This window comes from Lygodium microphyllum, chromosome 12 (assembly GCF_053477565.2).
Source record: "Lygodium microphyllum isolate KBCC chromosome 12, Lygodium_microphyllum_v1.1.10, whole genome shotgun sequence".
In the NCBI taxonomy this organism is placed as follows: Eukaryota; Viridiplantae; Streptophyta; class Polypodiopsida; order Schizaeales; family Lygodiaceae; genus Lygodium; species Lygodium microphyllum.
Window position 1 is genome coordinate 150760141 of NC_141146.1, and position 22476 is coordinate 150782616.

The window sequence follows — 22476 nt, forward strand, 5'->3', positions numbered from 1 at the left end:
GTCTCAACTACGCTCGTCTTGATCATGGTTTGCAGATTCTGCGATCTCATCTTATTTGTTTTCTCTCGACATACAGGCATGGCCAATTGCGTAATTGTTAACGGATATCCTTCTGGCCAACATTCAGTTCCCTTCTTCCAAGGACAAGGCTTTCTTAGGTGGAAAGCAAAGATGATGCTAATTCTTGAAGGTGATGAATTATTTGATATTGTTTTGGGCGACCTGTCTTGCCCAGTTCAACCTATTGATGTGATGAATAACAATTCTGTGATTACTGATGGTCCATTATTTGAACAATGGAAAACTGATCTTACTGATTGGATTCGTCGTGACAAAGCGGCTCGTCGTTATATATTGTCTGCACTTCCTGACTCACTTATGTTGGATGTTTTTCATCTGGAAACCTCTCATGCTATTTGGGAGTATCTTATCTCAACGTTTGAGAAGAAATCGGTCACCGAAATTTTATATCTCCAAACTTGTTTGAAGAATCTTCAATATAAGGTTGGTACTTGTATGCACTCTCATATCGAGGCTTTTAAAGACATTATCAATCAGCTTGGTGCTGCCAGCACTCCTGTTGCTAAAAATCAGATTTTTACTCAACTTCTTCATACCATCAAAGATCCTTTATATGACAATATCATCACTATTTTGTCTAACAAGGATGATATCCACTTTGACAAAGCATGTATATCTCTTATTGAATATTCTCAACGTCATGAGCATCATTTGGAAAAATCTGATGTTGTTTTGGTCACTCGTGAACAAAGGGATTTTGATGCTGCTTTTGTTGCTCGCAAGCGTCCCGCTTCACGTTTTCAGCAGGGTGGATGCCCTAATCAAGGTAGTAAATCTTCTCGTCTTGCTTATCCTAACAAACATTGTTCTTATTGTGATAAGAAAGGCCATGTGGCTTCTGATTTGCTGGGCACGTCAATATGATGAGGAGCATGGAGTTACTACAAAGCAACCTCGCTCGTCCAAAAGTTTTCCTCCTTGTGATTATTGTGCACATATAGATCATCCATCTCATCGTTGTTATAAACGCAGATATGATGAAGAATGTTCTCGAGCTTATATTGTTCAACAAACTACAACTGATGATGATCATACTCATCAGGAGCTCAATTTTGTCCATCATGATATCTCTCCAGAAAAGGTACTTCATGTTCATGATGGTTCTCTATTCATCGTTGATTCAGGTGCCACTGGAAACATGACATACCAATCGCAGTGGCTTCACAATTATCATTCTCTTCCTATCAAGAAGTTTGTTTACCTTGCGGATGATACGACTTGTCAAGTCAATGGAGTGGGTGATTTATATCTGGGGACTGTTTCATCCACTAGAATATTAAGAGGAGTTCTTCATGTTCCAGATTTGCAAAGAAATCTTCTTTTTGTTGCTCGTCTAGTTGATCTTGGTTTGTTTGTTGGCTTTGATCATAATCAATGTCGTATAGAGAAAGATAGGCATACTATAGCAGTGGCTCCTCGACATGGTAATCTATTTGAGCTATCATTGAACGACACAGTTGCAAATGTTGTTACTGCCCCTGGAGATGCAGATTGCAAATTATGGCATCAATGATTTGCACACTCCGATTTTGCCAAAATTCTTGATCTTCATCATCATGGTCTTGTGCAAGGTATGGATCTTAAATCTCATCCACGTATGGGAATATGTGAGTACTGTGCACTTGGAAAACACCATCGTTCGCCTTTCCTCACTTCTATTTCATCACATTCCTGTGCTCTCTTGGATTTGGTTCATACCGATATTTGCGGTCCTTTTCCTGCCTCAAAGTCTCAATATCGATATTTTATAACTTTCATTGATGATTTCTCACGGTACACGCATGTCTATCTTCTTCGACATAAGTCTGAGGCTTTATCTATATTTAAACAATACAAGATAAGTGTGGAGCTTCAAACTGGATTTTCTATAAAGACGCTTCGCAGTGACAATGGCGGTGAATATGTATCCAATCTATTTGATGACTTTTGTAAGGATCAAGGTATTCATCATGAGTTTACAGTTCCTTATTCTCCTCAGCAAAATGGTGTTGCTGAGCACAAAAATCGCACTATTCTTAATGCTATACATTGCATGCTTATACACTCTGGTTTGTCTCGAAAGTTTAGGACTGAAGCACTTCTAACAGCCGTTTTTATTCAAAATCATCTTCCAACTACTGCACCTGCTGGTAAAATTCCTATAACAATCTGGACAGGGAAGACACCTTCAGTATCTCACTTTCGCACATTTGGCTGCATTGCTTATATTCATGTGCCCAAGGACACTCGACATAAGTTGGATCCTCCAGGTTTGAAGGTTATTTTTCTTGGTTATTCAGATCATTCCAAAGGTTACAAATTGTATGATCCTTCTACTCAAAAGGTTATCATTAGTCGTGATGCTATATTTGAGTAGAAGACTATGGGTGGCACATGGTCGTCAGATGTTTCAGATGATACACAGTCTTTGCTTAGTGCATTTCCTTACTTGCTTTGTGATTCTACTAATTCTAATGATCATAAACCTCCTTCACCTCCAAAGAAGATTGATGAAAATTTGGAGATCTATGTCGATCTTCCTATTGAGATAGAGCATGGATTCTATTCTATTGAATATGATAACTTTGATGATGCTATGTCTGTCCAAGAGGATCCAATATCGTATATAGAAGCTATCAATTCATCTCAAAGGGATCAATGGCAAGAAGCTATGCAAGCTGAGTATGATTCTTTAATCTCCAAAGGTACATGGATTGTTACTGAACTCCCCCCAAATCGTGTTCCTATCAAATGTAAATGGGTTTATAAAACCAAGACCAAAGCTGATGGCTCGTTTGATAAGTTCAAAGCATGACTTGTTGCAAAAGGTTACCCACAGATTGCAGGAGTAGATTATCAAGAAACATTTTCTCCCGTTGTGCGCTCCACAACTGTTCGTATGATTTTGGCTTTTGCAACACTATTTGATCTAGAAATTCACCAAATGGATGTTAAAACGGCTTTTCTCAATGGAGATCTTGAAGAAGAAATCTATATGAAGCAACCTAAAGGTTTTATGATTGCAGGAAAGGAGCATCTTGTATGCCAGCTTCATCATGCATTATATGGATTGAAGCAAGCCTCTCGTGCTTGGTATATTAAGATTGATCAGTTCCTCAGATCTAAAGGTTTTGTTGCATGTTTTACTGACCCAAATATTTACATCAAAAGGGAGGAAAAATATTTTATTATTCTTGCTCTATATGTTGATGATACTATTCTTGTGTCAAATAATATTGCTTTCTTGGATGCTATGAAGAAGCTTTTATTGACTGCATTTGAAATGGTAGATCTTGTGGATTCTTCTTTATCTTCTTCAACTTCTCTTGACCTTATTGGATATAGAGATGCTGATTGGGCAAGTTCACACTTATCCATGCGATCTACAAGTGGGAATTGTTTCTTTGTAAATGGATGTTTGGTTTCTTGGTCCAGCAAGAAACAACGATGTGTTGTGGTTTCTACAACTGAGGCCGAATATGTTGCTGCATCATTAGCAGCTCGCGAGCTAGTTTGGCTTCGACAACTACTTGCAGATTTGGGACATCCTTCATCATCTAGTACACCTCTTCGATGTGATAACCAAAGTGCAATTAGTCTTACCAAAGACTATATACAACATAGTAAATCAAAGCATATTGCTATTCATTATCATTATGTTCAACATGAAGTCAAGAAAGGTTCCATTATGGTGGAGCATTGTCCCAATGATCAAATGGTTGCAGACATCTTCACAAAAGCTCTTAGTGAAGCTCGCTTTAGTTCATTAAGACATGCACTTGGTATTGTTCCAAGTTCTTGTCTCACTGATTGAGGCATGTATCATTGTATTCAAGAAAACTTTATAGTAAACCATTTTTGTATTGTAGGTATGTGTAGGGGCTCGGGTTTTTCCCTTGTTTTCCCCAAGGGTTTTTTCACTCACAGCCAGAGACCTTTGTTTGAGTGGGGATGTTACAACTATATATATCATGTCTCACTTGACTTGGGTCTCACCTATATATACTAACTCTACATCAATATGAATTGTTCTTTGGGAGCATGTCTTGTGTATCTCTCTCGTACTCTCTCTCTCTCTCAACATGTAATATCCTGAAGGCACGCGTGAACTGCCTCAATAAAATGGATTTGGATAATTTAGTTAATAAAAGTAAAAATTTTAAATTATTTTCCCTCTCCTCCAGCTGACTGTCGAGCTAGAGGAAGAGGGGAATATTATGGTAGGCAAGCTCCTTGCTGGAGATTGCCTAGGCTAGTGGCCATGCCCGCTGACACGCTAGGGAGGGAGGATCCCCCTCCCCTTATCTATATAAATTGGGGGGGGTGCAAGAGGAAGGACAGAGAGGGCTGCCATTAATGCCATAAGGGAAAGGAGCCGAGACTCTGAGGCGTCATGAGGAAGAGGGAGATTGTCGACATCAATGCGCTACCACTGCCGTGGGAGGGAGAGGAGGAGTGGAGAGGAGGCGCTGCAACTTTCCACAAGGAGGGCGCTGGTTTTCGTCTGCCGCCCAGCTACCAGATCGTCGCCGCCATCTGTTGACGGCCTCCAAACCCCCTCACATGGCCTTTTGGAGGCTTCTGGAAGCCCTTGGAAGCTTCGAAAGCTTCCAAGGGTGGCTTCTTAAGCCCCCTCTCCTGTGGCCTTAATACTACCCCCCTCCCTCCAATTTTTCCCCTAACGGCCCATCACGCCCCCTTTCCCATAGCCTTTAAGGCTACCCATTTTTTCCCCCTGGAATTTTCCCCCTAAGGGCCCCCCTTATCCCTTTCCGCCCCCCCCCCCCCCAAAAGCTTTTACCCTAAAAGCCCTTATTCTCCCCCCCCGTATCTCAAATCCCCCTAAGGGCCCCCTTAGCCTTTTTTTTTTCCCATGCAAAAATACCCCTTTTACCTCTCTCATACCCTTGTTTTTTTCCCCCACACGTAAAAGAAAAGGGAGCCTTAAGGGTCTTTTGACATGTAACAACTCCGAAAGGATAAATATGCAATTGGCATATGAAACCCCTCTTAAGGGTAGGATAAGTGGTAGGGATAATTCCTTTTAATAAAATAAAGGCAAATTTTTCTAATTCCCTCCTTCCCCCAGCTGACTGTCGAGCTGGGGGAGAGGGAGGGAAGCATAGGACACTAAGCTCCTTGTTGGGGCTTGAAGCAAGGGAGATCATGCAGCTCGACCCATGGGGGAGGGAGAATCTTATCCCCTCCCCTATATATTTGAGGGGCACGATCTGGAAGAAACAGGTAGAGATCGGGGGAAGACGAGGGAGTGCTGCCGCCTATCACAAAGAAGGAGGAGGGGTTGCGATTATCAATGTTGCCGCTGCTGTTGCAAGAGGGGAGAGGAGGCGTTGAGTATCGCCAGGCCATCATCGACCTCCGCCATCACAGTCCGCGCCCACTTCGTCAGCACGCCGTGAAATTTTGTCCATCTTTTCCCTCCCTGCCCACATGTAGAAGCTTCTAGAAGCTTCTAAAGGGCTTGATAAGCCCACTTTAACCCCCCCAAGGTGTTTGTGATTCCCGTATTTTTTAAAATCCCCCCCTAAGGACCCTTAGACCCCCCTTTTCCATAGCCTTTAAGGCTATCCCTTTCCCCCCCCTTCCTGTGTCTCTTTCCCCCCTGTGTCTTAAAACCTTCCAAGCCCCCTTCGTTTGTGGCATATTGAAACCCTCCCCCATGTTTTAAACCTTCATTAGCCCCCTTCCCTTGTGGCATATTGAAACCCCCTTAAAATTCATCTTTAATGCTTCCTTAGGGTTTTTTTTCCCCCCCTCAAAAAGCTTGACCTTAAGGGTCCTTTGCCTCCCCACGATTATAAATCCCCCTTAAGGGCCCCCTTAGCCCTTTTCTTTCCCATGCAAAATACCCTTGGAGCCTTGTTTTTTTCCCCACTCGTAAAAGAAAAGAGAGTGATGGAGGGTCTTTTGACACCTCCCTTTCCCACTAAAAAGGCCTTGAGGGAGCCTTCTAAAATTACTTTCGACGGACAGTGCAAGCTATTGCAAAAAGGGAGCGACAGTGGAATTCCAAAGAGGAGTTATGAAGCTACTTCCACGATGGAGAGACTACAATTACGATGCCTCCTAAGAAAGTCCAAGGCGCAGTTGCGGGAGGGTCATCTCCCAGCATCCATGTGGACATCTCACCCCAAGCCCAAGTTTTCCTTCCTAATTTTTATTTGGTATTGTTGTAATTCAATCATGCAAGGTTAATTGTTAGAAATAGGATATGTGTTTGTCCTAAATGCTCACAACAGAGGAACTTAGTCATTAATACTTTCAATAGAACATGCAAAGTAAAGGAAGCATAAATGAATTTCTAGCAAATAGCTTTATGCATTGAAATGAATTAAAAATTAGATTAATATCCATTAAAATAGTATACTTCCTTTAAGCCTAGATGTATAAACTGCATATCGGACTATTAACCCATATCCTCTTTGCAATGAATCATCATAGAAAGTGCAAGGCATGAAATGATTCTTAGAATGCATAAGTCTAGGAAATTATCGTTTGTCAACTGCATAGATTATCAAGAAAAAGGCTATTTATTTATCATGAATTTTGTTCGCAAAGTTATAGAAAGATTAGTTGGAATTAACCTAACCTGACCTTAATCGATAAGTTAAGGTTGAAAAAAACATCAATTTATGCATAGACAATGATTCATGTATTTATGAAATGTTAACGTAACTATCCCCAAGAGATAAACAAATTGGCACAAACCTAAAGACCTAAACCCCGGAGTACTCGTTTTAGAATGAGTTAAATTCCAAGAAATTCACTACGAATTAATACGTAACCTAATCGTTACGTATCGCTAAAACTGAAACTCCTATACCTTAAATACTTGCCCACATTCACTAAATGTAGGGACAGTGAAATGTAATTGGAAAGTGAACTAGGGTTTGTCCCCAAGAATCTTACGAGATGGAACTTGGAACTCTAGGACTGACGATGTCAGCCTAATGTAGTCAGGAAAAGATTGTTTCGTGACTCCGTTCAATGTGTAGAGTAAGTCTCATAGTTCGATGCGACACTTGCACGGCAAGTGTGGAGTCATATGATCTTGTGATTGGATCACAAGGGGAATGGCCAAATTCTCGCAACGAGGTTGGCAAGTCCTTACGCAAGTTATCTTGCAAGAGGATGAATAATCATCCTAATTGAGTATCTTTCTTGAGTAAAGAAGATTGATTGGAAACTAAAGACCAGCCGATAAACTGAAATAATTGATGAACTTAAGGTTTGACCAAGTTGGGTTAATAGGGTACGCCCTAACCCAGGATATAGGGAATCTGGCCAAGTTGCAAGTCATCCCGGATCGAGTGCTAGATGCATTCGAAAGGAAGGATTCATTCCTTAGCAGTTTGCCAACAAAAATGATCAATGGCAATATTTGTGCTTGCTACAGATTTTAGAGCACTGTTTGGCTTTGTTTGAGCAATGATTTAAAAGATAAATGGATATCTATACTTCAGGTTAAAGGCCTAAAGGGAGAGGCAGCTTCAGTTACCCCCGACTGCCTACCTGACCCTAACCAAGGGGGTTGTTAACTACGCCGGGCAAGTGGATCGAACCCGCCTTAAGAGGTCTCTCCGTTGAGCGCTACTTGGAGCAAGAGGACGCTTGGGTGCCAGAGGCGGTTCTGGCTGTAAATCCCTCACCTTCCGGGCCCTGCACAAGAGGCTAACGTGACTCGGGATTGGATCCGAGGCCCGCATACTACTCTACGGGCGGAAACTTGGATTAGTGATCCCTGTGGAGTACTGGATAGCCTTCGGGTGGATTGTGGATAAGCCTACAGGCTGGACTCTTTGTATTTCAAAAATACATATGATAACCTATTAATAAGGAACTTGTCTGATATTGTTTTTCTATGTCAAGTGATAAGATTATGTGAAAGAACGACCCTTATATACCCTTTTGTTTTACCCCTTTACAAAAAGAAAAGAGGGTGTTAAGGGTCTTTTGACACTTTTCTTTCCCCATACAAAAGCCCTCATAAGGGTTTTTACATCTTTTATTCCCCGTTTATGTGAGTCTTTATAAGGCCATTAAGCCTTTCCCATGGCTTTAATGGGTCTTATTCGCGAAAGAATTTGAAACACCCCCTTCCTGGTTTGAAACCCTTTTCATGGTTTCTTCCCTCCTCCATAAGTATCCCTTCGAAGAGCTGCTACGAAAGGAAAGAACAGAAGACTCATAAAGGACGGTGGTATTTCAAAAAGGGAATTCGCAAAGCTGCATCCACGACTGAAAGGCTGCATTTGCGATGCCTCCTAAGAAAGCCCAAGGCGCAACCACAAGAGGATCGTCTCCTAGCATCCACGTGGACATCTCACCCCAAGTCCAGGTTTTCCTTCCTAATTTTTATTTGGTATTTTAATAATCATGCGAGAATAATTGTTGGAAATAAGGATGCAAATTTTTATCTTAAATGCTTTAGAAAATTGATATGCATTTAGTCCATATTTACAAAAACAGAATTAAGATAGTGCACTCCGTTTAGGCATGGAAGTATAAAATTGCATGTCATATTATTAGGCCATATCTTCTTCGCAATAAGTCATCATGGGAAGTGCTAATAACCCATAGGGAATTGCAAGCCATGAAATGACTCTTATGTTGCATAACTCGAGTCAATTATCATTTTTCAACTGCATAATTACTAGTAAAAGGTTGCTTGTTGAGCGTAAATCTTGTTCGCAAGTGATAGGATAATTAGTTGGAATTAGGTTATAACCTAACCTTGATCTTAAAATCGATAAGTTAGGGTTGAAAAACAATTTACGCATAGACAATGAGTCATGTGTTGAGGGAAATGATAGCATAATTATCGTCAAGAATTAAACAAATTGGCATGAACCTAAATACCTAAACCCGCGGAGTACTCGTTTTAGAAAGAGTTAATTCAATTCCAAAGAACTCGCTAGGATTTAATACGTGACCTAGTCGCACATATTGCTAAAACCAAAACTCCTCTACCCTAAATACTTGCCCACATTCACTGAATGTAGGGACAGCGGAACATACTTGAGAAGTGATCTAGGGTTTGTCCTTAATAATCTTACGCTAAAAAGATGGAACTTGGAACCCTAGGACTGACAACGTCAGCCTAATGTAATCAAGAACAGATTGTTTCATGACTCCATTTGATGGGTAGAATAATCCCATAGTTCGATGCGACAATTGTGCATCAAGTGCGAAGTCGTATGATCTTGTGATTGGATCACAAGGGAATGGCCAATTCTCGCAATGAGGTTGTCAGGTCCTTACACAAGTTATCTTGCAAGAGGATGAATAATCATCCTAGTATAGTATCTTTCTTGATTAAAGATAATTGTTTGGAAGCAAAAAGACTAGCCGATAAACTGAAATAATCTATGAACTTAAGGTTTGATCAAGTCAAGTTAGTAGGGTATGCCCTAACCCAGGATATAGGGGATCTTGCCAAGTCACAAGTCATATCGGATCGAGTGCTGAACACATTCGAGAGGAAGGATTCATTCCTTAGCAGTTTGCCAACAAAAACGACCAATGGAAATGTTGTGCTTGTTATAGATATAAGAGCACTGTTTGGCTTTGTTTGGTCAATGAATTAAAAGATAAATGGATATCTAATACTTTAGGTTGAAGGCCTGAAGGGAGAGGCAGCTTCAGTTACCCCCGATTGCCTGCCTGACCCTAACCAAGGGGGTTGTTAACCGCACCGGGAAAGTGGACCGAACCCACCGCGAGAGGTCTCTCCGTTGAGTGCTACTTGGAGCAGGAGGATGCTTGGGTGCTAGATGGGGCTCTGGCCGTAAATCCCTCACCTTCGGGGCCCTACACAAGAGGCTAACGTGACTCGGGATTGGATCTCAAGGCCCGCATACTAGTCCACGGGTGGAATCTTGGATTGGTGATCCCTGTGGATTGCCGGATAGCCTTCGGGCGGATTGTGGATAAGCCTATGGGCTGGACTTTATATATTTCAAAGATAAATATGAAAACCTGTTAAAAAGGAACTTGTTTGTCATTGCTTTTCTATGTCAAGTGATATGGTTACGTGAAGGAACCAGTGCCTAATGGGCTAATTAAGGAAGCTGATTCATACATGTCCATCTAAATGTGTTAGGTAATTAAATAACTAAAACAACCCAAGGAAAGTGCAGTGGATGTGGCCATAGGTCCATCCTACGGATGGGTGGTCCCGGTTGGCCGAGAACTTTTCTCAAATCACGATGGATAGCCAAAGATCGTCAACGAACACGAACAACAAGAGCATTGACCTAGAATTATAACTAATCCCAATTTACGCTATTTTAGGGGAATGGAATGGGACTATGCCTTATGGCAAAGAGGTTGAGCTTTGCATCCCTCTCCTTTCCCATTCTCCTTGAACCAAGTGCAGCGTGAATCCGCTTCGAACCGGGCGTTTCTGCGTAAAGTAGTTCGCTCGGGTTCGACGCTAGTTGCCGTTAGGAAATGACCAATAGGGAAGACCCTAATTCAAGTCGGTCGTAAGTGGGAATGGCCGGAATACATTCGCTACGTGGCAGACGTGGAGAGTCCTAGATCGCAAACCCCATAACATTCCATGGGAGTGCCGGCAGAGCCTTCTAGATATACTTTCCGATGGACTGCTAAGACGTGTCCTGAAGAAAATAGGCGGACATGTAACAACCCACTAAATCTATGCTAGAGTAGCACTGATAACGATGCTTTGCAACGCTAATAACGATGCAAATAACGATGCGTGTAGGTAAATTTATGACGCTAATAGCGACGATAACAGTGAAACAAAAATTTGTGGCAGGGCAGCATAGCACTATGTGCTTTATTTGGGCCATACAAAATAGTTTCTGCACTGTGTACAATGCTCGTGTAAACAAAAACAAAGTGTACTTAAATCAGAACACTGATACATGAAATAAATACATGATCGCATAATAAAAGCGACTAGTACAGTCATGACAAGATATCACTACTACGTAGAAAATGTCTACACAGATCACGCGACCAAAAAAGAAGGGTGTGTGAGCTCTAGGGATCCAAGGGCAAGCTACATATCCTTGCCATCTGAAAGCTCATCCCGCCACAAAGGAGCATCGAAGAGACTCTGCAAAAAAAGAAACAACTACACATCGGTCCATCGTATAATAATGCATTCTAATTAAACATGGTAACTATGGACAAGAAAGATGAGTGGCATACAAGGTTGCCGCATCTATACAATCGGTCAATCAATGCAGCGAGACCGTGCCTCTTTGCATATCGAGTCTCAAGGCTGGTCGGATCGTGATTTGTAATGAAGTGCTGCAAAGAAAACAAAATAGTAACTGTTAGAAATATGATTGTTAGTACAAAGGATATTGCAAAAAAATAAGTAAGCAAAACAAAAGAAAAACTTACAAAGTCCTCTAGATATGTCATGTGGCCGCCACTCCCAAGATGATGGACCACTCCGGTTTCTAGTCATGCCCTCGCCGCCTTGCGCTGCTGACTCCAATGTCTTGGTAGCCTCCTCCCTTAGTCGGTGCCAGTCGTCCGTGTCTAGCCACTCAGGCTTTGCAGTCCCACTCTTGAGTGCCTTGCGTGCATCGGATCATCTCACAAGGAACTTTCAATCGATCCCCATATAGGAAAAAAAGAGAATTCCCCATGGAATTCCCTAGTTGAAAATACATATAAGTGGGGAAAGTAAAAACTAGGGAAAATGGGACATTTCCTAGTGAGAATAAGTAGGGAATCACATAGGACCTTTCCTATGTAGGAAATATTTCCTACATACGAAATATTTCCTACATAGGAAAATACAAAATTTTCTATGTAGGGAATAATTCCTATATAGAAAATATTTCATATATAGGAAAAAATTTCTAGAGGTGATTCCCTAGGTACTTTCACTAGGAAATCTCTCATTTTTTCTATTTTTTACATTCCCTACTTATATGTACTTTCAACTAGGGAATTCCGTGGAAATTCTCTTTTTTCCTTATCACTTTATCTACTTTGCCCTTCCTCTTAGACATGCTAATATCAAACAAGAAATTGCACAATAAATTTTTAACTAGAAAATTATATAGAGAATGTCATCATTTCTAAGTAAGGATCAATAACACACATCTAATGATCAAAATAGATTAAACAAATTAAGACATCAACATCTACTTCTAGCAACCAAAAGAAAAATGAAAATAATTTTAAAGGAGCATAGAACTAAAAACTAATTAAGCAACATGTGTGTCTTGATTGTTTTATCCCTTAAATCTCCAATATGTTGCAAAGTAATAAATGTTTGTCTACCCTCTTCTCTAAATTTCAACATGGGTGGCCGATAGATATCATCATATGATGGTATGCGTATCACTCCTATGGATACTCAAGTGATCAAATATCATTAGTTAGTATAACTATTTCAAAAAATGACTCATTGCTGGTAATACGTGATTCTTGGCTTGAAGAAGTGTTAAGGCAAGCAATCAATGTCTTCCTTTCTTGCATTGTCTCTTGTGTCATCTTTAGTAACTTGTTTACTTACATATACATAGAGTTAACCAAAGCTCACAATAATACAAGGTTATGAAAAATTTCAATAACACAAAAGAAAGTAATTAGATATTTTGTATCAATTTGGGTCACCAAATTTGTACAAGTTTTTGATCCTTAAAGTTGGTACCTGCATCTTGACTTGAAGAAACATTATTGCAAGTAACCTCATGATCTCCCTTTCTTACATTACCTCTTTTCCCACCTATTGTTGTTCTTTAATCTATATTTATATATATACACACAATTACTCAAAGTTTAAAAATATGAATAACTATGAATATTTTAAATTAGACAAAGAGACTAATTAAAGCTAGTTAATCTCAAAATGAATCACCTAATAAAGCAAGATGTAAAATATGTACAAATTTTAATTTTCAAAGTTTAGTAGAAATAAAGACATATACCTGAATCGTGATTTGAAGAGACATTAGGCCCAATGACCTCTTTAGCTTTCATTGTTCCATTATCTCTTGTACCATCATTTGTGATTTTGTTACCTTTATGTACACATAATAAACCAAAGTTTAGAAACATAAGAGACATTTGTAAAACATCAAAACACGCGTTTGTAAAACATCAAAACATCAAAACACACATATCTTTTTTGCCCTGTTCTTTACACCATCTGATAGTAAATTGAGCAAGTGAAAACAAGGAATTCATTGTTCATACTTTTATGGGCTCACCAACTTCTCCTTCTGGTTTGAAGCATCTTACAGACTTCTTGTTGACAGTGCACGAGGGAGACGAGGAACGGAGGAAGAGAGAAGAGAAGAGAGACACGAGACACCGAAAGTGGAACCCAAGAAGTGCATCAAGTGAGCACACATTAGCTGCAACATCAGCTCCTTAGCTAGAATAGATAAAACATCAAGTAGAATAAACATAAGCTTGAATAGACGAATCAACTGAAAATAGACAAACAACAACTGGAAACAATGAAACATCAGCTAGAACAACTCAATAGCTGGAATAATAATGAAACATCAGCTGGAACATTTCAACAGCTGGAATAAGAATGAAATGAAATAGCATCCCATCAGCTCAAAACATTTCTTATAAACAAAACCTGGAATAATTTCAACACATTAGCTGTAATATAGATGAAATGATATGAAACATAGCATGAAGAGCCAAAAATCAGCTGGAAGAAAGAAACATTTAGAATAATCAAATGATGAACAAAATACCGACAATCATCATCAAGAGCTCATCAGTTTTCTTACTGCTGCTCAGAGCCCAAGCAAACATCTCAGCAATCTGCTTCTGGGACTCTAGGAACATCTTTGTATGCCTGGCCTCCAGATCATCACGAAATCGCTCAGACTCTCTCTACATCTACAGTTTCATCTCTTCTAATCTGAGAAAGTGCTCCCCCAAAGTGCGGATCACGGAGACCAATTCGGAGAGCGGAGTGCTGTCAACTGGGGGCTGTTGATGCCACAAGCTGGACTTTGAAGAAGTCCTATGGTTGAGGAATCTGTCCATCTTGAAAGCCTTCGTGGCCTCATAGTCTATATTGCGGCTGCGCTTCTTATGGAGAGATGTGTAAGAAGTATCATGGTCATCCTGAGACCGGTTGCGATACCAGCATTATCACTTATGGGACCATATGCATCTATGGCTAGATAGGTGGCAATGGTACAAAGCATTCCAAGAGCTGCAACTGTGATCCCGTATATGGCTGCTAGGGTATGGCTGACATAGATGGCAACAGCAATAGCAAATATTGGAACAATTACAGACTTGTAGCCAAGTGCCAAACCAAAGATGACATTGGTAGCAGCTCCTGTCCTGCAAGAATCAGCAACATCCTGGACTGGTCTGTATGTATTGCTGGTGAAATACTCTACAACGTAGCCAATTACCAACCCTGCCCAAAGCCCTACTCCAACGCAAAAAAATAGTTTCCAGTTTTGAACCATCTTTGCACCATCGTTAGGATCATATATGTAAAACGTGGATGGTAGTGCCAGCCAACAAATAAAAGCTGCACCGAATGTCATTAAGATGGTGGATATAAGCAACTGTCTCTTCAGTGTAGATTCAATATCCCTTAGATTTGAGATCTCGAACACATCAGTTGCAAACAAGGTTGTGATGAGGCACACCACAATGCCCATAGAGCTAATGAGTAGAGGGAAGCACATAGCAGTGAAGTCATGATTTGTGCCAAATGATGACATGGAAGCCACAACAAGAGCTACACAAGAAGCTTCAGCAAAGGAGCCAAATAAATCTGAACCCATTCCAGCAATATCTCCCACATTATTACCCACATTGTCAGCAATGATTGCAGGATTTTGCAGATCGTCCTCTGGGATATTCCTTTCTACTTTTCCAACAAGATCTGCTCCAACATCCGCAGTTTTGGTATAGATTCCACCTCCAACCCTTTCAAATAGAGCCACGGATGAGCATCCAAGCCCATAGCTAGTGATGGCCTCAAAAAGTCCCTCCCAATCATTCTTGTAATAAAGCTAGAATAGTTTTATAGTGATGTATAAAACTATGAGGCCATTAGCAGCAAGTAAGAAACCCATCACCGAACCTGATTGGAAGGCGATTTTGAATACTTTGCCTATCCCTTTTCTGGCTTCCAAAGTTGTGCGAGCATTCGCATATGTCGTGATCATCATGCCCAAAAATCCCGACACTATGGACGTCAAAGCTCCCAATATAAATGCAACTGTAGTGAAAATAACTGTAAAGAGAGCTGGGGCACATTCCTACTTTGGATCGTATCTGCTTGGATGTAGAACCCAAAAGCATTGCTTGGATGAAACTCCAAGAAGCAAGAAAGCCCACTCTGGAAGTGATTCTAAACAACAGCTAGTTGAAGAATTTTTCAAAGGACTCCTAATAATGATCTGATTGTGCATCACCATCCATGACCAACAAACAGAATTGTATTGCATCATTAATATAGGACTCCACAAATTGAATATGTAATATCTACTTTCCCGAAAAACAGATCTGACTGTTCATTTGAAGACTTCCAAGAGCTCTACAAAAACAACTCCAAAAGAAACTTCTTGTATCACAGGACTCAACAACTTGGTTTTTGAAAGATTAACTTTGTCATCTTCATCCTGAACAATCAGGATAAGCATCAAAGCCTTCTTTCTCAACTTTTGAACTGTGTCCCATCAATGCAGTTTGCTTACAGCCACCGTGAACACCATAAACATCTTGAAGGATTACTTTCCTGGGCTGCTGAATACTTTGGAGAAAGATGTCTTTGGAATACTAGCAAAGCTGCTTAATCTCTCCCTCAGAAAGATGAACCTGTTTTCCAAACCTGGTAAACCTGACCTCGTTAAAAGATACCAGCAAGTACCTCAGGATGTGTTGCCACACACTACAGAAAATGAAAAGATGACACTAAGGGCAATAATCTTCAAAAGCTGCTGCTTTGAAAAGATATAGTGCATTGGCACAATCTCTAGCCATGCTATTGCAACATAACTGTATATAGCACATATGCACATGTGAAGCATGGTAAAAAATATGGGGCACTTGTAGCCATAGATGCTCAACAGGTACTTGTTAAGGAGCAAAACCCCAATGTTCGAGAAGGGAAAGGCAGCATACTTTCCCTCACCATGACTCGGAGTTGGAGGAATGTCAATCACTTCTGCTTCAAAATTTGTGGTGCTTCCTTAGCGGATCCATGTCTAAGTCTGTGTTTCCCCCGTCTTACAGTGTGCAGCGCGAAGCAAAAGTGCAAATTCACAGCGCAAGGGGCAAAGGCCAACATGCTGATACAGAAGCACCAGCAGTCTGCTATGATTGCGAAGTGGGCGACCCACAGGAAGGGAGATGCTACCACACGCAGTCATCAACGCGATGACGATCAGCTGATCACACAAAAATCTAGTTTAACACTGCCGAGAAAAGTTGGTAATCATCACTGAATTGTAGATCAATCCGGCAACAAAGAAGCACGAACCTGGACGTCCCTCAAAGCAGCACTCAATGATCCTTAAAAGGCTGCCGCGTTCTTCGACTTCACAGCTTCCTCTTCGTCCCCTCCCTACCTCCATTGTATCACCTCGTCAATTCCTTCTGTCTCCTCTACAACTTCCGCTCGTTGCATCTTTGTAGTTCTCCCTCCAACATTCGAACCTCTTCCCCTGTTTTTCTCATTCGTTGCTTTTTCTTCCCCCTTTTATTAGCCTTTTACCATTGTTTTATATCTGTGTTTCTCCTACTATTCTCAGTTTCTGTAGCTTTTATGCATTCAAAAAGCCCCTTTTTACCAATAACAATTTCTAGAGCATTACAGTTGAAAATTTGAGGCGCAAATAAAGAGCGGCCCATTATTCCACAAAGATGTGCATACTCCAAATTACTCAAGCCAGCTCCAAGTAGTCTGTCATTCTCTGTATGAGAACAGACACTACCAGAAAATACTTTTAACGCTAGTGCTGCACTATCGATAGGAATCCATAAGTTCCATAAGCCTTCCCCTTTGGCCAAGTATTGAAGTTTCTCTTCTAACGGATGCACTGTGCAGCCCATTTTTTGACTGAGCATGAGAAGTAAAAAATGGTTCATTTGGATAAATATATTTATCCATGAACCTAAGTAGCTTCCTCATTAATTCTTTCATCCTTTTAGAGGAGCAAAGCCTCTCAAATCCCTTTGCCCTTCAACAACAAGACCAGCATGGCTGCAAGCAGATAGAAAAGATAGTAATCTAAAGTCATCTGGATGCACACCTGCCCTCACCCAAATTATTTAGAATCAAGCAATTACAGCTTCAATTATGCTACTTGGAAGCCTGGCTCCCTTAACAACTTTGCTAACTCATTCGATCCTAGGTAAATAAACTTGATTTTGCTCACATTAGTTACAACCCTAGATAGCTCTAGAAAACTTTCATACACTTTCATCAACTACATCTACTAGTTGCTTCTCTACTTTCACAATATTGGTTAGTTATTATTGGCAAATAATTGGGAGATCAAGTGTTTTCTTAATGGTTGGTGATTATGGTGGCAAAGAGTAATGGGGCAATGAGACACCCTTTCACATCGACCTCTTTACCTCAAATGGACCTAAGCATAGACCATTTACAAATACATTCTAAAGAGATTGAAACATCCCTACAGAAATTCCACGATTCCTCCTTGATCATCTATCATAGTGATGAACTCTTGTTGCTTCTTTTACTTCATCAATTTATAAAATCAATTGGTTGAAGCACCAACCCCATAAGATACCATTTCCCTTAGACTAAATTTTGGCAACTTCACCTTTATGTTTTTGCAAATCCTCCATGTAATGCTCCACGTCTTTGAGAAGTTGATAAAACATCCCATTACTAGAACACTTAGTAAGAGTCGTAATAATATGCTCCCTACATTGCTAACTACTAACATGGAACCCTCTTTAAAGTCAATCCTGATTTTTGCCATACATATTGATAATCTCAATGATGGTATCTATGGATCTCATCTAGTTCTACATTGGATTATCCATTGGATTGTTGGTTTGTTTCCAAGCATCCTTTAGCTATAGGTTGAATCCTTCCCTTAAATCTAGAAAGGAGCTGTTGAAAGAGAGGGGCTTCCATTTCTTTCTCCTTCTAAGCTCATCTAGTTTGTAAGGGGCTCAAATAACTTTTGATAACCATTTGTGCTTGTATGGATGCTAGGTATATCCCACACTTCAGGGGGGATTTGAGGGGAATTTCAAGATTTAGAGCTATGTCATTGAGTTGAATTGAGATTCTTCTTTGTTTTAATGTGATAAGGAAATATTTATATTGTTAAAAATGATATTTTATTTGTGGATGTATAAACGATTTGTGCTATGTGAGTAAGAATTAAAAGTTATCAAAATGCACAAATGTATCTTACAGCACATGTACATTTTGGATGTGTACAAACATATCCATTACAAGTGTGTATTGCCATTGTCTTATTTGAGATTGACTACATGGCTAATGGTTAAGCCTATCAATTGTGATGTGTTATTACTTAACATGACTATATAAGCATGACTATATTAGATGTTATATACAAATTTGTTTTGATTTACTGTGCATGCACATTATCCTATGATCCATAGCTTCATAATTTTGTCCAATAAACATGGCTATATCAGGTGATATATAGAAATTTGCCATGCTTTACCATATAGACACTTATTTTACTAGTTATAGCTTTATATCTATTTAGTAAAATTAAAAACCTAGTTCCAATTTAAAAAATCCTAGTTACTAACTAGAAAAAATTGTGCATTTACTAGATATAAAGATATTTACCATCTAGTTTAGTGTCTAAAGTTCCTTGTGGGGGGGCTCGTTGAGGTGGGCATCTGTAACGTGTCCCCTAGTATCATCCAGGACACGTCTTAGCAGTCCATCGGAAAGGATGTCTAGAAAGCTCCGCCCGGCACTCCCATGGAATGTTATGGGTTTTGCGATCTAGTTCTTCCCGCGTGTGCCACGTAGCGGAAGTATCCTGGCCATTCCCACTTAGGATCGACCGGAATTAGGGTTTTGCCTAATGGGTCATTGGCTAACAGCAACTAGCGTCAGACCTGAGCGAACTACTTTACGCAGAAACGCTAGGTCCGAAGCGGATTCACGCTGCACTTGGTTCAAGGAGAATGGGAAACGAGAGGGATGCAAAGCTCAACCTCTTTGCCATAAGGCATAGTCCCATTCCGTTCCCCTAAAACAGCGTAGATCGGGTAAGATGTAACTCTAGGTCATCGTTCTCGTTATTCCTTTTTGATGATGATGATCATTCCGCTGTTCTTCGAGATTTTTGAGAAAAGTTCCCGACTAACCGAGACCACCTAACCGTAGGAGAGACCCCTCCGCACTTTCCTCGGTTTGTTTTAGTTATGTAATTATCTAACACATTAATTTGACATATAACAATCAGCTTCTTTAATTAATCTTGTTAAGCACTGGTTCCTTCACGTAATCTTATCACGTGACATAGGAAAACAATATCAAGCAAGTTCTTTTAACATTTCATCATTTCATCTTTGAAATACAAGGAGTTCCGCCCGTAGGCTTTTCCATAATTTGCCCGAAGGCTAACAAGTAATCTCCAGGGATCACTATTCCAAGCTTTCGCCCGTCAACTAGTATGCGGGCCTCGAGATCCAATCCCGAGTCACGTTAGCCTCTTGTGCAGGACCTGGAAGGCAAGGGATTTACGGCCAGAGCCCCCTTGGCACCCAAGCGTCCTCCTACTCCAAGTAGAACTCAACGGAGAGACCTCTCGCGGCGGGTTCGGTCCACGTTCTCGGCGCGGTCAAACAACCCCCTTGGTTAGGGTCAGGCAGGCAGTCGGGGGTAACTAAAGCTGCCTCTCCCTTCAGGCCTTTAACCTGAAGTATAGCTACTTATTTAATTTGTAATTCATAATTCAAATAGATCCCTAAAATCTCTAGCAAGCACAAACATTTCCATTAATCAACCCAGTTGTATGGCAAACTGCTAAGGAAGTGTTCTTTCCTTTTTGAGTGTATCAGCACTCGTTCCCAAGGTGTCTTGTAACTTGGCAAGATCTCTTACATTCCGGTGTAGGGCATACCCAACTTGGTTAACCCTAAGGTACCTTAGATATGCTAGTTTCTGGTTTACAACTTTCCTTATTTAGAAGGATACCCAAAAATACGTCTTTTTGCAAGATAACTTGCGTAAGGATCTGCCGTCCTTGATGAGGGTTTTTCCCTTTTCTCCTTGTGAATCAATCACAAAATGATTTCATACATGTTGCGCAAGTCCTGCGATGGAATAATCTGTTTAGATTCCTTAAGCTGACGTATGTCAGGCCTAGGGTTTCTTCATTTAGGGACAAACCCTAGTTTCTTATCTTTATGAAATTATTGTCCTTACGGTAAGGAAAGTAGTCAAGTGTTTAGGGTATGAATGTTTCTATGTTTAGATTGGTTCGGTTAGCTTTTGGAAAGATTGGTTCGGTTAGCTTTTGGAAGGTAATCTTACTCGTCGTGTCACGGTTTTACTATCTTTGTGACAATTAACTTTCCCAATAAATACAGTTTAATTTGGCATATAGCATAATGCCAAGATGATACAAAGAGCGACGATACTCCTTGGGACAAAGGCCTAGCTGAGAAATTGGTGTATACACACTTTATTAGTTCCAAGTCCTCAAATAGCAGGGGAAAAGTGTTAATAGAGTGTCATCCAGCAATTCCCCATTACATTTTCTTTCCAAATGAGTTCGTATATCTAATTTTTATACTTGTTAATTCCTAACATTTAACTTCCGTTTTCTTTAAAGATGAACTCATGCCAAATAACAACAGTTGCCTTGCTAAGATGTGCAACTAGCAAAGATAACTCCCTAGTAATTTGAGCATCGAAAGAAACCTTTCATGAATTTAGCCATTTTACCATGATTCGTTGCGAAAGGAATAAGACTAATGGTGCAAGACATAATTTCTTCATTTTAGGAATATATTACTATAGTAAATGGATAATCTTGCCTATAATTTTATAATGCTTGATGCAATTTGAAGAAAGCTAATTTGTATACATTGTCATTCATAAGCTAACTCCTTCGTTAAAAATAACTCGAACAAATATACCTTTCCTTAACAATTTTTCTTTGCATGATTGACTTAAAACCAAATTAACACCAAGAAGAGAAACCTGGCTTTGAGGTGAGATATCCACATGGATACCGGGAGATGATCCTCCCGCAGCTATACCTTGGACTTTCTTTGGCGGCATCGTAGTTCAAATGTGAGATCGCCTTTTCCTTTTTCTTCTTGGAATTCCACCGTCTTCTCCTTCCTTATCTTTTACCTTTTTCCCACTATTCCTCCTTCACTCCCTCTTTTCACTCCCTCTACTTCCCTCCCTATCTTTTATCTCACGGCTATTTCTTCCTTACGAGATACCATACGAGGCCATGATGATGACTTCGATTTTTAGGACATGGGAATGTGTGGACACCGGCTTGTTTGATAATACTAAGAACACAAAGCTCAGCTACGAGAGCACTTGCACAAAAATATTTAAAAAGTGAGTGAAGGAATTTATGCAAGAAAATGGAAGTCTGCAAGGTAGCCTAAGGACAAAGTAGGCTGATGGGTGTGACTTGAATAGTGTAAAGAAAAATCGGGAGGGGAAAAGGACAAGGGCTTAGGGGGGGAAAATTTAAACCCGGGGGGTAATAAGGACTTTTGGGGGATTAAAATCCGGAGGGGAAAAGAACAAGGCTTAGGGGGGGGATTATACCGGGAGGGGGGGGGGGAAACAAGGCCTTACGGGGGTTTAAAAACCCGGGAGGGGGAAGGGTAATAAGATTTTAAGGGAAGGGTATAGGAAGGGGGGCTTAGATGACCCCCCCTTAGAAGCTTCTCAAGAAGCTTCTGAGAAGCTTCTATGGGCAGCCACGTGGAGAAAAAAGGCCACTTAATGGATTACGAGGGGCGGCGTCAACAGCAACTGGTCGTGGCGTAGTGACAAGTGGCGCTGGCGGCATAATCTAGCTCGGCGGCTGATGGTTTGGACAGGCGGTGACAACCATTCTCCCACCACGACGATCTCCGGTAGCAACGAAGCCTCCCTTTGTCTGGCATGCAACACGGTAGCACTTACCTTCCTCACGGCTCCGCCTCCTCACGCTTTATATAGTGGAGGGAGGGGGATCTTCACTTCGTGCATGTCGACACGCATGTCCTCCCTCCCTCCACAGGCTCCACCAAGGAGCCTAGTGTCTCCTTCTATTCCCCTCCCCCTCTAGCTCCTCAGTCAGCTGGAGGGATAAGGGGGGAATTAATAAAAAAATTTTCCAAAAGTCCGATTTATTTTCTCCACGCGGAATTTTACATTCTCTCCCCCTTGGAGGAATCGAGATGTCCTCATCTCGAGAT

At 40.7% G+C, this 22476-nt stretch overlaps 1 pseudogene; it reads right to left on the minus strand.

Moving 5' to 3' along the window:
- Positions 1-14114: 14114 nt before the first annotated feature.
- Positions 14115-16442, minus strand: LOC148028440 (pyrophosphate-energized vacuolar membrane proton pump 1-like; annotated as a pseudogene).
- Between the last annotated feature and the right edge of the window lie 6034 nt (positions 16443-22476).